This window comes from Tiliqua scincoides, chromosome 1 (assembly GCF_035046505.1).
Source record: "Tiliqua scincoides isolate rTilSci1 chromosome 1, rTilSci1.hap2, whole genome shotgun sequence".
Classification (NCBI taxonomy): domain Eukaryota; kingdom Metazoa; phylum Chordata; class Lepidosauria; order Squamata; family Scincidae; genus Tiliqua; species Tiliqua scincoides.
Genome location: NC_089821.1, coordinates 113,125,081 through 113,143,591, shown reverse-complemented (window position 1 = coordinate 113,143,591; position 18,511 = coordinate 113,125,081). Strand labels below are relative to the sequence as shown.

General features: G+C 43.9%; 1 pseudogene; it reads left to right on the top strand.

Moving 5' to 3' along the window:
* The first annotated feature begins 17,869 nt into the window (after positions 1–17,869).
* On the top strand, positions 17,870–17,996 carry LOC136637407 (5S ribosomal RNA; annotated as a pseudogene).
* The last annotated feature ends 515 nt before the right edge of the window (positions 17,997–18,511 follow it).

Here is an 18,511-nt window from a genome sequence, read left to right as displayed (position 1 = left end):
GGTGACAGCCATTTCTGCCACTGTTGCAACCCTGGGCAGCTCAGCAGCGCGCTGGGCAGCTCAGGATTGGGCTCTGAATGAATAGCTCTGTGTCCCCAAAGGGCTCACAATCTAAAAATGTGCAGAAGGAACACCAGCAAACAGCCACTGGAAAAGACGCCATGCTGGGATGAAGAGGGACAGTTGATCTCCCTCTGCTAAATATAAGAGGACATCACTATAAAAGGTGCCTCAATGCCCAATTAGCAGGGGTACGTTCAGCATTTTGAGTCCTGCTTTCTTTAGAATGCCATGAAATCTTTCGTGGAGGTAAAAAACAGAGAAGCAGACAGAGCGCTCCATATTTTTTGTGTTTAAACTTTATGTGTCTCATGCAATCCTGATAAGCTCTTTTGTTTTGTTTTTCACTGAACTGGACTGCAATACAATTTAACCTGCCAGGTTTTCTTGTGTGATAGGAGTGTTCCCTTATCCACAGATTAGGTGGCAGGAACACATAGGGTTGCATTATACACTGTTCTCTCACCTAAAAAAAATGCTAATGAGAAATACTGTATTGTTAAAGCCTTGTGAGTGGGAGGAGGCCACCACAACTAGGTTGCAGCCTTTGTCTTTTGGGGGAGATTGCTGGAGACTTTTGTCACTATGCTGCTCTTAGATCATGACCTGGGAGTAGACTGGATGTAGATTAATGCATGGGGAGTGGTTCAGGGTAGCTCCATGTGCTAGAGAGAAAGTGACACTGGAGCAGCTCTGGATGCCCTGCCTGGATCCCTTGTCCTAAGCCTAGAGAATGAGCTGAAGACACATGATTCATTCTTATTCTGTAGCAAAGTAGGTCTAGCCCTGGACTGGTTTCAGCTTTTAAGGGGCCTTCAGCAAATTCCTTCCATGGGTTCGGGCTCCCTTCTACCGAGGCAGGCCCCAAGGGAATCATTCCATACCACCGCACGAAGACTACAGGTAGAGAAATGTTCTTGGGGATCAGTAGTGGACCTTTCAGGTGAAGGCCCTGCCTAGATGAGAATCATACGTCTGTTGTGAAATGCTATAAAGAAGTGAAGGGTATTAAATGAAATCCATAGATATTATTTAACATTTAAGTCACGTACTGTACCACCTTTGTTAATGGTTCAAAGCACATTATGTATATCACCTCCATAATCCTTACAATAGGAATGTCAAACAAAAACATGGGGCAGGATGCCCAGATCCAATGGAGGACAGAGTGCCTATACTTTTAACCACTGTATAGATCAGCCATTTTCAACCACTGTGCTGTGGCACACTAGTGTGCCGCAGATGGTCTGCTGGTGTGCCGTGGGAGTTTGGGGGAGGATCATTTATTAGTAGGACCATTGGGGGATGTGAGCCCTCCAGCAGCAGCATGGTGTGCCTTGTTAATTGTCAAAAAACCAATGGTGTGCCTTGACAATTTTCGTACCTTGTCAGTGTGCTGTGAGACAAAAAAGGTTGAAAATCACTGGTACAGATGAAGCAATTTTGGCAGGTGTAGCTTTTTAAACCCTTCCATATTGAGCTACAGCTTCCAAAATCTCCTCTTCTATACAATGGTTAAAGGTAGAGGCGAGCTGTCCTCCATTGGACCTGATCACCCTGCCCTCTGGATTCAAATGAAATTCATTTTACAGAAAAACTTTCTGAAGAAAAAACCAGACCTGGGGCTCTTCTATTTGTGCCTTATGAGTCTTCACTGCAGGCCATGTCACCCCAGCCACATGAGATATATGAAGGTACTTTTTGGAAACAAATGCTCTCACTAAGGCAAAGACGTGGATTTAGCAATGGCTGCCAATGCAGGTCTCAGCATCATCCTCTCTTACCATTCTTTTTCAATCAGCCCGGGGGGGGGGGGTCAAGGAGTATGGCAAGTATAGTATAGTGCAGGGCATCAAACTGGAGTATGAAATCTGCAATGTGTCTATATTTGCAGCCAAGAGGGAGAAGTGTAGAATGATGATGGCCAGTGGCGAATGGAAAACTTAGATAACAGGCTGTCAGGAAGCTGTTTTGGTACACAGAAGGAGTTTGGAGTGCAAGCAGTGATTCATGGAAAGGAATCAGGGGGTGCTCAGGCCTATGTGGGAAGGTGGAAATAGCCGTATACTGAACAGGGGCTGGAGACTTGAGGATCCTCTTCAACCCACCTGAATTTGCCACCATCTCTTCAGCAACCCTGTAACAGCCCAATCCTGAGCTGCCCGGGGTGCCCAGGCTTGGCGGCACTGAGGAGGGCTGCCATCGAATCCAGTGCCTCTTGCACTATCACCAGAGGCGCCTTGGGAGAAGGAGACGTTCGTCCTCTTCCCCTGAGAAAGGTAAGCAGCCCCACAATGGGGCTACTCACTTTACCACCGACCAAAAGGTCAGCATTAAGGAAAAGGCACTTGTGTAGGGCGCGGAGCCCTCCCTGAGCACCTTGGATCCTGCAGAGCGGAGCTCCACAGATCCTCCTCCCTCCTTCCCCCCGGCACGCCTCCCGCCCACCCCCCGAAATGCCTCCCCCACCCTCTCTCCTCCCCCTGCTATAAATGAATTATTTATAAATGAATAAATACACATGTTTTGTTCTGGGGCTTCATTGGAGCTGCACCAGAGCTGGAAAGTTGGATAGGATTGGGCCCTCAGTGGGCATAGCTCCAGCATGCACTTTTCACGTGTTCAAAAAAAGCTCTCCCATCTGCCCCGGACTTCTTATTGGCGTTTGTCCCAATCTGGAAGTAACTGGCAATGACATTGTCACCATTTACTTCTGGTGGTACTTCCAATAGGTGGACCATGAGAAGTGGTACAGTGTGGGACAAACACTGAGAAACACTTTTCTAAGCTATCGGTTATCACCATATCCTGTGATGGAAAATTCTGTAAGTTGTGTTTTGTGGGAACAAATAGTTTCTTTTGTCTGTCCTGAACTTACTGTCAATTTTGATTATAAAATTCCGAGAGACAGAAAGATTTCCAACTCACTAACCAATTAACCAAATTTTGAGTTAACAACGTTTCTAAGCAACATCTGAAAAGCATCATGCAGATCCTCTTCTAATATAGCCACAACACGGCGAGAAGAAAAACTGAGAAGGAAACATTTTAATTATCCTTTGTTACTGGTTCTAATGATTCTACTGTTGACTCTTTTGTCTGAGGAAACAAAAAATCCTATGCCAAATATTTAAACGAAGGGAAAACTGGAAGCTATTAATGGGAGTATAATAAGGTAATGTAGCAATTTTTATTTCACTTGCCTGAGAAAGGGCGAGGAAAGAGAAAGAGGAAATTGATGCATTTTTTCCTTGTGCAGAATCATATACCCCAGTGCTTGATGTATGTAATAAAAATGAATACATCATTTTGTTATGTATGTAGCTGGAGGAATCTTGGGCATATGGAAGTAAGGGCTCCAGGGGGGAGATTCTTACTCACCTTAAAAAAAGTGTGTTAATAGTGTAATTAGTTAATTACAAATTCTAAACTGTCCACCAAAGCTATTTATTTCTAAATTATCACTTCCTAGATTTGAACAAGATCCTGAGCAGAAACAAAATGTAATTAGAGAAGCACTTTTTTTTGCCTATGTCTCAGTTGTTTTTGAGAGCAATCATTTTGACAAGTATCCCAAGAGCTACCTCAGCAGCAGATGGCCTCTACACTTCGCTCTATCAGCACGGAGCACCAAAAACACAAAAGATAAAACAATTTCACGCTTGTCATTAAGGCGCCGAGATACAGTGCTCTATTGCATTATCTTCAAATTAAGTTTCTTACCTTCTATGGAACGCAACATAGGGAAAATATCAGAAAGCATTCATTCATTGAGAGCATTGTAAGAACCAAGTGTATTGCAAAAAAACACACACCACAATATTGGGGGAGTATTACCTGGGCAGTCAGTCCTAACTAAATTCCTGTGAGGTGATGCAGAGGCACCAGCATGGACTACACAGCATACACTGGGGAATTTGGGCTGCTGGAGGTCTTCTCAGGGTAAGGGGCCATTTGCCCCTTGCCCCCGAGTAAGCCCCAGCAGCTGCTATGGGCCAATTTGGACCTGTGCCAGCTATATAGCTGGTACAAGTCAGTTGATTGATGCAGGCAGATCAAGGGGTCCGAAGGGAGATAGGATATGGCGTTTTTGCAACAGCGCATGCCGGCGGAATGCATATTCATTAGAATTGGGCTGTTATTGTACCTCTTATTGTACATCTGATATCTTGGCAATATGAATGGGAAGAACTAATATTCTGCCTCTCTTCTGGCCTAGAATGACTTTTCTGTGGTGTTACAGTTTGTTAGACAATTTGCAGCTGTTGAGTATACAAAGAAATTAGAATGCTCCATTCCGTCATATATTAGTGTTCCATATAAGGATAATGGTACATGCATACCCTGATATTAGCTGTAGGATTTTTAGGTGAAAAGAATGTGAAAGATTGGAGATTCCCAGTCCAAGCCTTCCAGGTTCATGGAGACAGACAGTGAAGGTGCCAGATTCCTAGGGCAAAGCCCAGTGGGTGTTGAAAGTGAAATCATTTGGAAAATTTGGGTGGGGGAGGCTTGCCATTGGTTTTTTTTTTAATGGGTTTTTATTTTTATAATTTTCATCAGTTTTCCCCCCACAATCATCCTGGACTTATGGCCCATTCATAACCCACCATGCAGCCATGCAGCGGTGTCAATGTGGCACCTGCTGAATACCATGGGGGAGTGTTGGCCTCAGGAGGCTTTCTTAGGGCAAGGGAACTAAGGGGAAAGCCGCTGCTGTCCTGGACCGGCATCCGCAATGTCTCTGGCACAATTCTGTGTGGACCCAGAAAGGTGAATTGAACCCAGGAAGGGAGTTAGGATTTAGTGGCCATCACTGCTGCCGAACCTGCCCTCCACTGCAGACCTGATTCACTCAGCCCCCCACCCTGTTACCTCCCCACTCAGCCTGTTACAGTCATCTTTTCAGTAAAGGTCAAACTTTCCTTAAGAACCTTTATCAAGGGTGTTACTCATCTTTTAGGGAATTATATCAGGTAATTCTGCTGTGGGAAAACATTGTTCCTCCTTTCTTTCAAGCTCCCACTGATGAACAGAGCTGTGGGGAAAATCCTTCATTTTCTCCTATTTTTCATGCTTATTTTCACCTGGTTTCAACCTTTCTGTCACCTGGGGAGGCGCCTATAGTGCTTCAGTATCTTCCGGTGGCTGCTGAGTTACTCAGTTGTAGTCACTGTTGTTCTCTGGTGGTGGTGGACCTTCTTTTGGATGAATAAACCAGGGCTTTGAGCAGCTCATTCACTTGCGAAGCCCACCTGATTCCCAAGTGCAGGAGCACTGAAAACTTCGGCTCCCCACATGTAAAGCCTAGTCCTTAAATTGACACGGTCTAGTAAGAGTATATGGGGTAGGTAAAGTACCCAGACAAGTCACGTGAGTGGTTTGTTTTATTTTCAGTTTGCTTTTTAACCACCATACTTTAACTGCCTTGGTCCAATCCATCCATTAACTCTGCCTTTCCGTGATATCCCAAGTGCCTTATTTTTGCTTTTTGACTTCATCTCATCTCTTGTTTCCGTGCTTTTATTCTTTTAATACTCTTCTTTATTTTGCCAGTCTGGTTTTTCTGTTCACTCCAGAGGGAGTTGGTTGCCCTGTCTTCCCAGACTGCCAGCCTTCACTACTGTTCAGCTTCTGAGAGGACTCCCTAGAATATGTGGGTTCTCCATTCATCAAGAAAGGAGGGTTCCCCAAGCCTCCTTCTGACTAGCTTTCTCTCATCTTGAATGGCTGCAGTAAGAATTTACCACCCCAGTTAAACCCACTTTCTTACTTCCTTATTTGCCTCTTTTTCAAATACAGTACAGGTCCAACCTTGTTATTTTTTATACATGGATTTGACTCAACACGAACGGCCACTGCAAATGAGAAGGAATGTGCTGATCCCTGGAGAAGGGGAAAAATTTAAAATCACAGTTTAAAAAAAAAAATTTTCTTACTGTTGTAGAGAGACAGTCATACAAGTGATCATTCCATTCTTCAGCTGAGCCAGGCAAAGGCAAGAGGTCCTTTGCAATTCTAATTGCTGACTGCATCTCTACAACAGTAAGAACGACTGTTTTTAAACCACAATTGTAAAGGGACACACTTTAATATTTTTTAAATTGCTTTTATTTTACACATTTTATGGTATCAGCAGGGAGTCCCAGAATCAAACCCCTGTGAACGTCGAGACATGGCCTTATTAGGAGCAATGCAGGGGCAAGAAACCTGGAAGTGGGTCTTTAAATCTATTTTTCCACTGTTTTTTTATCCACTGATTTTTTTTTAATCCACTAGGGGTTCTGGAACGGAACCCTAGCGGATAGCGAGACACGACCTGTATTCAAAGTGGTGTTCAACAAGAAGATAAAACATATAAAAACATACAGTTACAGGATAGGATGGACTGGGAAGCAGTTGCCAGGCCTTGTGACCTGCATCAGTTCATCTAAACTACAAAAAAAAGCTGGAACAAAATTAGTAAGTTCTAGTAGGGAACAGGAACATGTTATATTAAATGAATAAATACACATGTTTTGTTCTAGATGGGCTTCCGGGAATGCACAGGGGAAAACATTCCAACATTTAATTGACCCTTTGGAAATCAAGGGACTGATTGTAACCCCTTTCCCGCTTTCCAAACTCCTCTGCAAAGGTGAAAGCTGAGTCTCTCTCTCTCTCAGGGCAAATGATTATCATGTGTTTGTGTTGGACTGTGCATACAGCCCACAGCTACAGAATCCAGAATCTCTGGATCGGTGCCAAGGTGCTTATGTAGTGTGGAATATGTAAACAAGTGACTTGATGTGTCCTTTTCATAGAAACTGACTCCCTGTGGTGCCCTGGTCTTAAATGGCTCAACATTTTCTGGAAGAAGTCTTCTTTTTGCCTTTTTTTTAAGGCAAAAGTTTCATGAGCGGGAAGAATTGCTGCTGGGAATATTGCTCTCCGAGCTGTCATTCTGCATTTCAAACAAAATAACCACTCTTTTGAATATGGCAGCACACAATAGACTGGCTGGAGTGTTGTCGGTTTTCTCAGATGAAGCCAGGTGTGCTTTTTTTTTTCCTTGTCTGCATTTCTGAACCAGTGACATTCTCATTTAATTCCAGTCCCCCATGCCTAGAGCTTCCCAAATTAAATCTTCTGTTATCACATAATGCGGTCTGCGACCGGTGCCTTGCATATCTACTGTAAAATCATATTAAGCTATCCTAAAAAAAAAAATAAAAAAAAAAATTCTGGTACCATAAAACAAGCCACTAGAAGAATACCAAATCAGAGAGAAATGGATAGAACTGTCCCAGGAAACTCTTTTGATGGGACAAGTTGTTCTTTGAAGTTGTTTCACAAATAAAACCAGGCAGCGAGTGGCTCAGCTGATTTGCCTTTTGCTCAGAAGTAACAACATGGGAAAGCAGGGGTGACACACACATATATATATAGACCTACACAGTGTTGCAGACTCTGTGAGAAATTTTCCCTCATAAGCACTTGCTGAGCGGAAACCCTCAGAGAAATGTCACTTGTTTTACAGATACTCATTTGACTCCCCTTGAAAATTCTTAGGTGTTTCTGCATGGACGAAACCTTGAAGTTCAGATCTCAAGTTTTTATCTTCAACCCTAAGATATTTCGCAATATTCGAAAGCATTAACTATACAAATGCTCATAAAATATGTGGCACTTTTTCAGTCTTACTTAGTTATATCCATAAAATAACTAATTAGGATCTAGCTGCAATTCCTTCCCAACCATTGCTTCGCACACACTGCAATCTCCTGTGGTCCTTCTGATCATTCTTTCCAATGCCTTGGCATAATGCATATGGGCATTATGTACCCCATAATGTTTTTAGTGTTATTACTTTATCTGTTCAGAAGATAATGCTTTTGATATGAGATGATGATGATGACGATGATAATGAAGAAGAAGCGAAACAGTCTTACAGCCCAATTCTATCTCCCACCATCTTTTGCCATGCAGCATGCTGTGTGCAATGGTAGAGGTAGTGGCAATCAGACAGCTAGTGAAAAATATCTTAACTTCCGGTGGGCCTCCTGGTCACTAGTAGGTCTTCTTGAACCCACAGCAGCTATTTTGCTGGTGTAAGTTTCAGGAGTGAAAGGGGGAGCTAGAAAAATTGAATTAGGATCTTGCCACATACTGTTGATGCCAAGATCCATCCCCTCTGGCCCCTGAATCACCTCTGCCATCCCCCTCTCAGCCTTAAACCTCCCCTAAACCTGCCCCTGCCACCACTTTATCTGCTCTTGCACAGGCTTGCCTCAGTGGTGGAAGCATGGAGCTGCCATCTGTTTGCGCTGGTGGCTCCAACGCAAGCGGCAGCATTGCACCTTTGACAGCCCTGCTGCAGCTTTTATGACTGTAGGTTGCAAGATCTACAGTCTTAAAGGCACCATAGGATTGGTCTGTTACTGTTGCATTGTATTGGCAACCTTCAGTCTCGAAAGACTATGGTATTGCGCTCTGAAAGGTGATTCTGGAACAGCGTATAGTGTGGCTGAAAAGGCCAATTCGGGAGTGACAATCCCTTCCACACCGGGAGCAAGTGCAGTCTGTCCCTGGTCTGTCTCCCTTGCTATGGGCCTTCCTTCTTTGCCTCTTAGCCTCAGACTGTTGGCAAAGTGTCTCTTCAAACTGGGAAAGGCCATGCTGCACAGCCTGCCTCCAAGCAGGCCGCTCAGAGGCCAGGGTTTCCCACTTGTTGAGGTCCATCCCTAAGGCCTTCAGATCCCTCTTGCAGATGTCCTTGTATCGCAGCTGTGGTCTAACTGTAGGGCGCTTTCCTTGCACGAGTTCTCCATAGAGGAGATCCTTTGGGATCTGGCCATCATCCATTCTCACGACATGACCGAGCCAACGCAGGCGTCTCTGTTTCAGCAGTGAATACATGCTAGGGATTCCAGCACGTTCCAGGACTGTGTTGTTAGGAACTTTGTCCTTCCAGGTGATGCCGAGGATGCATACACAATACAATAAACACAAATGTTTCAAAACAAGCAATTATAGTCATAATTTCTCTCTTCACTCACTGACCATTCATAAATGCCTGTTTTTCTTTCCCCCCATAAATACACCCATTGTATCACCTACCAAGGAGACTCTAAGGCTGCAGCCCCATGGAATCAAGCCCCTTTCCAATCAAGCCAGATGGGCTTATTCCTAAGTAGGTGTGCATAGGATTGCATGGGAAATTTAGGAAATTTGACCTAACAACAAACTGTGAAGTAACAAAATATATATACTAAAATGCAAGGGTGGCAGAAAGTGATTTGCAGTCTGTCACCACCTTGGTTTTGTGCCCACACTCTGACCATGCAGAAAGCAGCAAACCTGATCCAATGCCCCCTTAGCTTTCTCCTTCTTTGTGGTCACTTCAGACAAAACAGGATATACAGGATGTTCTGGGAAACAGTTCCAACACATCCCACATGTTCTCTTTTGTTTAAAGGGACAGCATGATGAAGGAGAAAAGGGCCTAGATGACAGGCTTGTTGTCTTCTTATTTGCCTCCTGTTGGCTTTTAGCAAGCAGGAAATGGATCCCCATCCACAGCAGTTTTTTAGGAGGTGACAGCAGATTGGGGATGAAAAGCACCTCACTTTTTTTCCCTCTCCCCAAAGCTCAATGCTTGATGTGAACCACAACAATCACCTTGCACTTGGGCCACTCTGAGATGAGCAGAAAGAAAAAGAAGTCCCTCCCCTAAAACGCACCCTTAAACATACAATGTTTTAGGAATTTTAACAACAATCACACTTTTACTGTCCAAAATGTTTTGCAATGGGTGTCTACAAATGATCAGCTTTTACAATGGTCACCAAGACAGCTTTAACTGTACAAAGAGCTGGCTGGCAGTGTGTAAGAGCAAAAGAGACAGCTTAGTGCAAACATGTCTCCACAGTTATGAGCTATTTGTAGACTGGCCATCAACATGACTAGAGCTTTCATGTGGGTCATTTTAACCATGACAAGTTGTTTTAATTCCAGTAGAGCTTGGTTTGTGCTCTTCCATTTAAGACAGAGGGGGAAAAACAGATTTAATGCTTGTAATTTGTTCATACTTGCTGCTAAATTGGCAGCTGCTTTCTTTTGGAAGAAAAGAGCATTGCCATGATCCAAGTATGTGGTTGTTTTTGTGTGGTGCACAGCAGTTCTTATAAAATGAATGCCATGCGGGACATGGAAAGAGAGTGTGATATGTGGAGATTCGTGTCTACCTAAGAACTCTGTGACAAGAGCAGGGTGTTATTCTCCTCTTACAATGAGAGGATTTATACATAAAATGAGGCTGCCATGAAATCAACCAGGTCTATTTATTAAGGGGAACAGGAGATGTATCAGTACTGCCTCCTTTGTCTCTTGAATGAGCCTCAGAGCACTTGATTACCGTGATGCTAAAGGGCTGTCAGTTGTCCTTCTTTTCAAACAAAAGATGGTTGCTGGAGAAACTCCAAGCAAAATACACCCCTGGTTTTTTGGTCTTTTTTTCTAGGATGAAAAAGAGGTTCAGAAGGCAACAGGTGTGCAACACTCCCTTGAGAGGTATCCGTAATCTCTGCAAATGTCATTTTATGTCCTTCAGCATCCCCACAGATGCTTTGTCTCAGCAGAACTTCCCAGTTTGTCTCAAAATTCAGCATTGCCTCCAGCAAGCAATGGAGTGGTGCACCAGGGACCTGAAGAGGAAGTGTCCCCACAGAGTCCAGGTGGTTAAGTACTTCCTAGTATGTTGCTGACAGTCATATTTCTGGACTTGGAAATCAAGGTCTTGGCAACTTGTGATGTTATCATAAAATACAAGGAAGGCATTATAACTAATCAAATACCCCTCTGGCTCAAATTTGAATCCAAGCCAGCAAAGAGTTTTCACCACTCTAGCCATTCCCAAACACCTCACTCCCACCCACTCAGTGCCTCCATGAATCCTTGACCGTCTCCGTCTTTCTCTCGCAATCAAAATGACCTGGCTGCTGCAGCAAGTGGGAGGAAGAAAGGGAAGAGAGTGTCTCTCTTTCTGCAAATAGCCCCTGGGAAATGTAGTTTTCCCAAGGACTGTGACAATGACAATTTTCCTGAGTTGAAGATGAATGGAGGAGACTTTCAATCTGAATTGGCTCAAAAAATGGAGTTATTTTCCAATTTGGGGAGGGAGGTAATTGTTTGTTTTTTTTTGGCTTATTTTTAAACTCAGACAATTTGAGCTAAGAGAATCCGCCCATAACTATTCCCCGATGATGTTCAAACCGTCACCACTAAACTTTGTGGTGAAACATGTTGCATCTCATATTGCATATTGAGTTTGTGGTGAAACATACTACATTTTTCAACAAAGAGTAAAAAGTATGCAAGTAGAGATAAGTAGCAGGCAAAATGCTGTAGTGAAGCAATTTAGCATATAGAATCTCAGTGGAGTGGGCTATGGGCATGTGGCTATGGAGTGTCATGACATGCTCCTGAACATCAAAATTGACCACTACACCATTGAACATGTGTAATTTCTTCTTAGGAAAGCAGCTGCTTAACAGCCTATGTATTTTGCAATGAAGTTGAGACAAAACTATTGACACATGTTCATTTTGTTTTTACAGTGCAGGACTTATGTAAAAACAAAGACTTTTATAGTCCATTTTCCAGTACCTTTCTCAAAATGTTGTATTGATTTTGAAGCTCTCACTCTTCAGCAAGGGAGCAGCCTAGACCCTGAACTAGCTCAAAAGGGCCAACCCGATGGAACTGCCTAGGGATCAGCTTGCAGGAAAGCACAATGCCCAAGTTAGTCCCAAAGGGCCAACTTCAGCGAAGCTCCCTCCTCACTGCCATGACTTTAGAAACAGACCTGCAAAGGCAGTTTTCTGGCCATCAGCATGGAAAGCATGAGGAGATCTGATCCAGCTATCTCAGGGCTCTCCAGTCCCTGTCCTGCAGGCTGGATCCGGCGCCTTGCCTTTTCCCTCCCTCACGTGAAAGGCGCTTACCGTTCCGCAGGGGGGCCATCCTTCCCTCCGCTGATCTCCCCCAAACTGAGGTCCAGCCCACCTTTTCTGGGTTCTGTTACCCCAGCAGCCACTGTGCCCAAATTTCTGGGCAGGTGTGGCAAGCTGGAGTTCAGTTTGGGGGGAGATCAGCAGCGGGGAAGGATGGCTCCCCAGTGGAACGGTAAGCACTGATTGCACCAAAGATCCCATTGCGCAGCAGTTTCCACTTTGGAAACTCCAGGTTTGAGTCTCCAGTTTGGAGACTGCTGAGCTACCTTATCTAATTGTTAGCATCACATCTCTTGGAAAAGAATATCTCTCCAAATGCAATGGTTGTCAAATCCTTTCCTACAAAACAGAAGTTAGGCATTTATTTTTTGCTGTCTTTGTACACTCTCTGTGTTGTTTTTATCTTTTTGCTTGCTTTGATTCTCTTCTGGGAGCTTGCCTGGGCTTGTCCCTTCAGGGCTAGCTCCAGGACAGTGCACCTTGCACTCCAAACAGGCATGAAAGAAAAAAGAAATATAGCTATTCTTTCCCATAACCAGTCTACTTTTTGGATGAAAAGCTTGGCCTTGTCAAAGGGCACAGGAAGCTGCTTTGTGCAAAGTCAAACCACTCATCCGTCTAGCTAACCAACAGCATCTCTCCAAGGTTTGAGTCAGGGTGGTTTCCTAGTTCCACTCGAAGGTGCAGTGATTGAACGGGGAAATTTCTCCTTGCAAAAAAGATGCATGCAGACTTACAACCCCGTCTGGAAAAGGGTCTGTAATCCAGAGGCAAAAGTGGAAAACCACAACAATTAATCTCCAACCTCATTTTAAAGGGTTAACACCCTTTAACAGAAATCCACCAACCCAAAAGTGACTATCTCTGGTATGAATGATGGGATCTTACTCTGTTCGTTCTCCTTTCTGTAGATACGTAGCCTTTTGATTATATGCTACTCCGCAGTCTGGGTGAGCCAGTACAGGCACTGAAAGCATCGTCACTGTAGGAGCTAAGCTATACTTCTTCACATATATTCTAGTTATTATTCACAATCCCAGATGGAAGAGGTATATTAACCAAAGGTCTATAATTATTTTATAATAGTGGGGCCTGTGCCTATTTAAAATAAAATTATAGCCAGGTCTGTTTTTACAGTTGTCTAACGTTCTGTGATATTTCAAGTAAATGTGGAACAGCAACAATTTTAATACAGGTTTAAGTGTGATTTGTGGAATAATACTGATAGTCTAATAATTGCATAGCGCAGTGATAAAATCATATTGTTCCATAGATTATATCTGAGTGTTTTATTCCTTCAGTGGAGTTAAATAATATGAGATCATGCAAAGTCAAGCTTATCCCAATGCCCATTGCTTCTACCTCTACTGCTTTGTCTTTATTGCAGGCAGTCTTTGATATGTTGCGCTAGTAAATGGTATGCTAGAAGAAGTAGATGTATGATAGCCCTTTATAACCAACTACCATGTTAAAGATTAACTTCAGAGCTCTAGTTGCCCACAATTTTTTAATGAGAGAATATTTTGATTGAGGGTAAGGCCAACGGCTTAATGTAGAGGCCCTGCTTTGCACACAAAGGAGCTAGATTCAGTCCTCAGCTTCCTGTTTGAAACTGTAGAGCAGGAGTGTCCAAACATTTTGGCACGAGGGCCACATCATCTCTTTGACACTGTCAGGGGCTGGGGAAAAAAGAATTAATTTACCATTAAAATTTGAAAAAAATTTACATTAATGAATTTATTAGAGATGGAACTTATATGAATGAATGAAGGTTATGTAGTAGCTCAAGGCTTATAAAAGACCTTGCACAAAGCAAGGCCAGCCTTTCCTTTGCTGCCACTGCTGCAGCACAGATGTGAAACAGCAAGTAGTGGAGGGAGCCCTCATCCCACAGATCAGGTGAGAGTTTGAACAGTCATCCTCATGCTGAGAGCAGTTGCGTTGGGCCAGCATGGGCTCCAGCAAGTCTCCAGCAGGCCAGAAGCTCATTGGAGCCTGGGGGCTCCCCGAGGGGCAAATTGGGAGCCCCTGAGGGCTGCAAGTGGCCCCCGGGCCAGGGTTTGGGCACCCCTACTCTAGAGCAGAGGTGTCAAACATAAGGTCCATGGGACTAACACAGCTCATAGAAGCTCTTCATGTGGCCCGTGTGATAATTGAGCTCTCCTAGCATGATAACTGGGCTGTCTCCACTGCTGGTGTAGCCATTCCAAAAACAAGTGCGCTGGGTCCAGTGGGGGGGATGGGGACAAATTTGGAATCTTCAGCAGGGAAAGGGGATTTAAATCCTCCCATTCCTACATAAGCTTCCCACTGCACAATGAGTCTCCTTGGACTGCAATGGTGATTTCGCAAGTGCAAACGCAAGGAGAGAAAGGGGGTGGGAAGGCTGCAGGAAAAGTGGATGGAATCCAGGGTGGCTTACACTGAATCTGACCATCCATCTAGCTCAATATGGGCTGCATTGATAGCAGTAGATCTCTAGATCAGGGATTTCATATAGCAGTCCAAAGAGAATGCATGGCTCCTGCTGAAGTCCAGAAGTGACATAATGAAGCAGGAAGTGACATCATTAAGCAGATGATGATCAGAAATAAGCAGTTTGTTTTCACATAGGAACTCATCAGCTGTAAAGGGCTGAAGAGAAAATGTGTAGATCTTGTTCATTTGATCAGTTTCAAGTTATGGGTTTCAACAAACTTATTCAGTTTCAAGATATGAGAAAGCCCAATTGGATACAGCACACTTGTTTTTGGTATGGCTACACCAGCAGGGGTGGGAGAGGATAGGGTTGTAAGAGAAGGAAGCTGTCCGCTGCCTGAAGTCTTTGGGCTGTGTGATTATGAAGCTTCCTTTTATTCCTGAGATCCTGCTTGTCCATTTCCTGTTGTCTCATTAGCCTAACATGTGCAATACTCAGAGCCTCCTCCACAGCCCAACTCACTTTAGCGAATCAAGAATTTACTGCAAGCTCTGCAGAGATTATTTGTGTAGCAAGCATGCTTACTATTTCCAAGGCTCCCGCAGCTAAGTGCTGGCAGTTTTATCTATTTTAAACTGCTCAAGTTTACGGTGAAGATATGACTCCAAAGGTTGGTATGGAGCTGCTTAACTAAGGCCCAAGTCACATGACCTTCAGGCATAAGAGCCAGGGTGGTGTAGTAGTTTGGGAGGTGAACGGGTAGCCCAATCCTGACCTGCCTGGGGAGTGCGGCTGCAGCAGCGCCGAGAATGCCTGCTGCCGTACCCTGCATGCCTCAGCCTGCCGCAGGCGGCGCCTTGGGAGAAGGGGACTTTTCTCCCGGGTAAGGGAAGCAGCCCCACAGTGGGGCTACTCACTTTACTGCAGACCAAAAGCTGAGTTCCACCGGACCCGCCTCCTGCTTCCCCGCTCCCTCCCCCCGGCATGCCTCCCACCTGCCCACCCACTCTCCGCCCTACCCACACCTCCCGCCTCCCTAGAACGCTTCCTCCCCACCCCCGCTTACCATGCCGCGAGCTTACCATGCCCCTGCTTACCATGAGACCGCTGAGCAGTGGAGGACAGGTGCCAGCCCGGCACTAGTCCAGCACTGCCAGCGCTGGGCTAGCATGGGTGCTGGCCCGGCATGCCGCCTTCTTCTTCTTCTTCTTCTTCTTATTATTATTATTATTATTATTATTATTATTATTATTATTATTAACATGCCTTATGGCACATCTGCGACAGTGCATTCCGGTGGAAAGCCGGAGCGCCAAGCTCAGGATTGGGCTCTAAGACCTGGAAGATCTAGGTTCAAATCCCCTCTTAGCCATGAAGCTTCCTGAGTGTCCTTGAGCCAGTCACTTTCTCTCAGCCTCACCTACCTCACAGGGTTGTTGTGAGGACAAAAGGAGGAGAGCATCTGTGTACAGAGCCCTGAGCTCTTTGGAGGAAGGGCGGTATAAAAATGTGAAAAATAAATAAATCAGTCAGTTGAAATTTCAAAGTCAGCTGAAATTCCTTATTTACTTGTTTAGTTTATATGTGGCTTAAAAAAAGAAATAGTTTCACAAAGTGATGAAAGATATATATATCTTTGTGATAGCCTTGATAGCCTTGATATCTTCAAGGCTCAGTTCAAATTTACCAATAAATCACAACTTGTTTCTAGTTAAAGCAAAATAGTATTTTATTTGAAACTGACAGTAGGTTAGTGTTTCAGGTTCAAGTAATGGATTGAAGAGGAAGAATTACACAACGTTACAGTTTGCACAAGTACATTAGGAATTTCCCCAGTTTCCTAGGATGCTTCTCAATAACGTTCCACAGCTCCACAGAGGCTTCTCAAAATCTTCAGTCATAAACTTCTAACGGTTCCAAAATTCTAAGTAATTTCCCACAGTTCCCAAGAGTTTCCAAAATGTAAGTAATCTAGGCTAATGATGAGACTTTCTCTTAAGTGATTCAAAATATTCAAAACTCTAATACAGAAGGCAAAATTAACAAACCAAACAAAAGCCTGAAACAGTTACTGCAAAAGTTTTCTAATAAGCTCCCAGACCGGAGAAGGCGAAGTCCTGGTAGTCACCATTTGCTTTGCCCAAAGCTTGCCCAGGCAGGGCCTGCAAGAGCAGCAGAGACCATCAGCAGTCTTCATGATTGTTTCTAAGTTCTGGTGGAGTAGACGGAGAGACTTGTGTTCATATTTGTGGGTTTTATACCCCTTCCAATGGCATCTGCAGATAATCTTCTGCTGGTTGATAAATCCTTCTCCCTGCAGTGTGCTAACTGGTGTTTAGTAGAAGTTATGCTTCTGTCGATTTGATATAAACTAATTATCCATGGATTTTTCATCTGTGGTTTTATCTCAACGCGATGAGAAGGAACAAAGTTGTTTAATTAAACGAAGTTGTTAATTAATTGATTATAATTAATTATTTAAACAAAGTCGTTTAATTAAAATTAAAGGGACAAAGTTGTTTAACAATAGCCTTGTTAATGCTAGAGAGGGCAGCTGGCTGACAATCCATTAATCATTCTCTCTCCGGGCACTTAGAACATCTTCACTCCAAGGCAAGTGACCCGTCCCTTCCCCCTGAGCTCCTGAAAGAAAAACACTATGCATTCTTTCCCAGCTCTGGGTGAAGGGAGGGGTCACTGGCTGGAAGTGAAACCTTTCTAAACATGGGGAGAGAGACTGATTGATGGATTGTCTGCCTAACGACTCTGTCTTACATCACAAAGGTCAGCAAGACTGTTTTTAAAATTGCCTAGCAAAGGGACATTGTTTTTTTAAATAGATTTGCTTTAGTGTGATTTTTGCCATCCCCGTGAGTTCTGGGAAAAGAACCCTTGCAAATACTGAAACTCAAACATGTAGTTTATGATATCTTTTTCTGACCTGGTATTAATTTGATTTGCTTAGTTCCACAAAGATTTGAGTTCTACAAAGATAAATGAAAATATTTCCCCACTCAGACATACTGCTGGCATATCCTTATCTTCACGAGGATGGACATCTTCCTGTTTTCCAAAAGCAAAGCAACATAACAATGTCTTCAGAGCTCACTTAAAGGTAGATAGAGTGGGTGGGTGAATATGTCCTTGGGAAGGGAATCCCACAACCAGAGTGTCACCACTGAAAAGGCCATTTTGCTGGCACCATCAAATGAATGTGTAAGAGGCAGACCAGAGAGCAGGGTCAGAGATGCAGATATTAATATCCATGTAGGGTTCACACAATTCCTTTTTTGCACGCTCCCATGCAAATAATGAGAAAAAGAAAACTTTTGTAATGGCATAGAAAATGGTGAACCCAGGCTGTGGGCAATTAGGAATTTTCAGCAGTTACTCTGGGACCAATAGTCATTTGGACTGATCAACAAGCACATGCCCAATCTCATCTGATCTTGGAAGCTAAGCAGGGTCAGGCCTGGTTAGTACTTGGATGGGAGACCACCTGGGAATACCAGGTGCTGTAGGCTTATACCATAGTCTTTCGAGACTGAAGGTTGCCAATCAACCAACCAACCAATATTTGCCTGCTTCATACATGCCATTGATGTAAAGTCAATGTTGTAAAGAATGTTGCAACTTGTTTTATTCTTAACATAAGAACATAAGAACATAAGAACAGCCCCACTGGATCAGGCCATAGGCCCATCTAGTCCAGCTTCCTGTATCTCACAGCGGCCCACCAAATGCCCCAGGGAGCACACCAGATAACAAGAGACCTCATCCTGGTGCTCTCCCCTACATCTGGCATTCTGACTTAACCCATTCCTAAAATCAGGAGGTTGCGCATACACATCATGGCTTGTACCCCATAATGGATTTTTCCTCCAGAAACTCGTCCAATCCCCTTTTAAAGGCGTCTAGGCTAGACGCCAGCACCACATCCTGTGGCAAGGAGTTCCACAGACCGACCACACGCTGAGTAAAGAAATATTTTCTTTTGTCTGTCCTAACCCGCCCAACACTCAATTTTAGTGGATGTCCC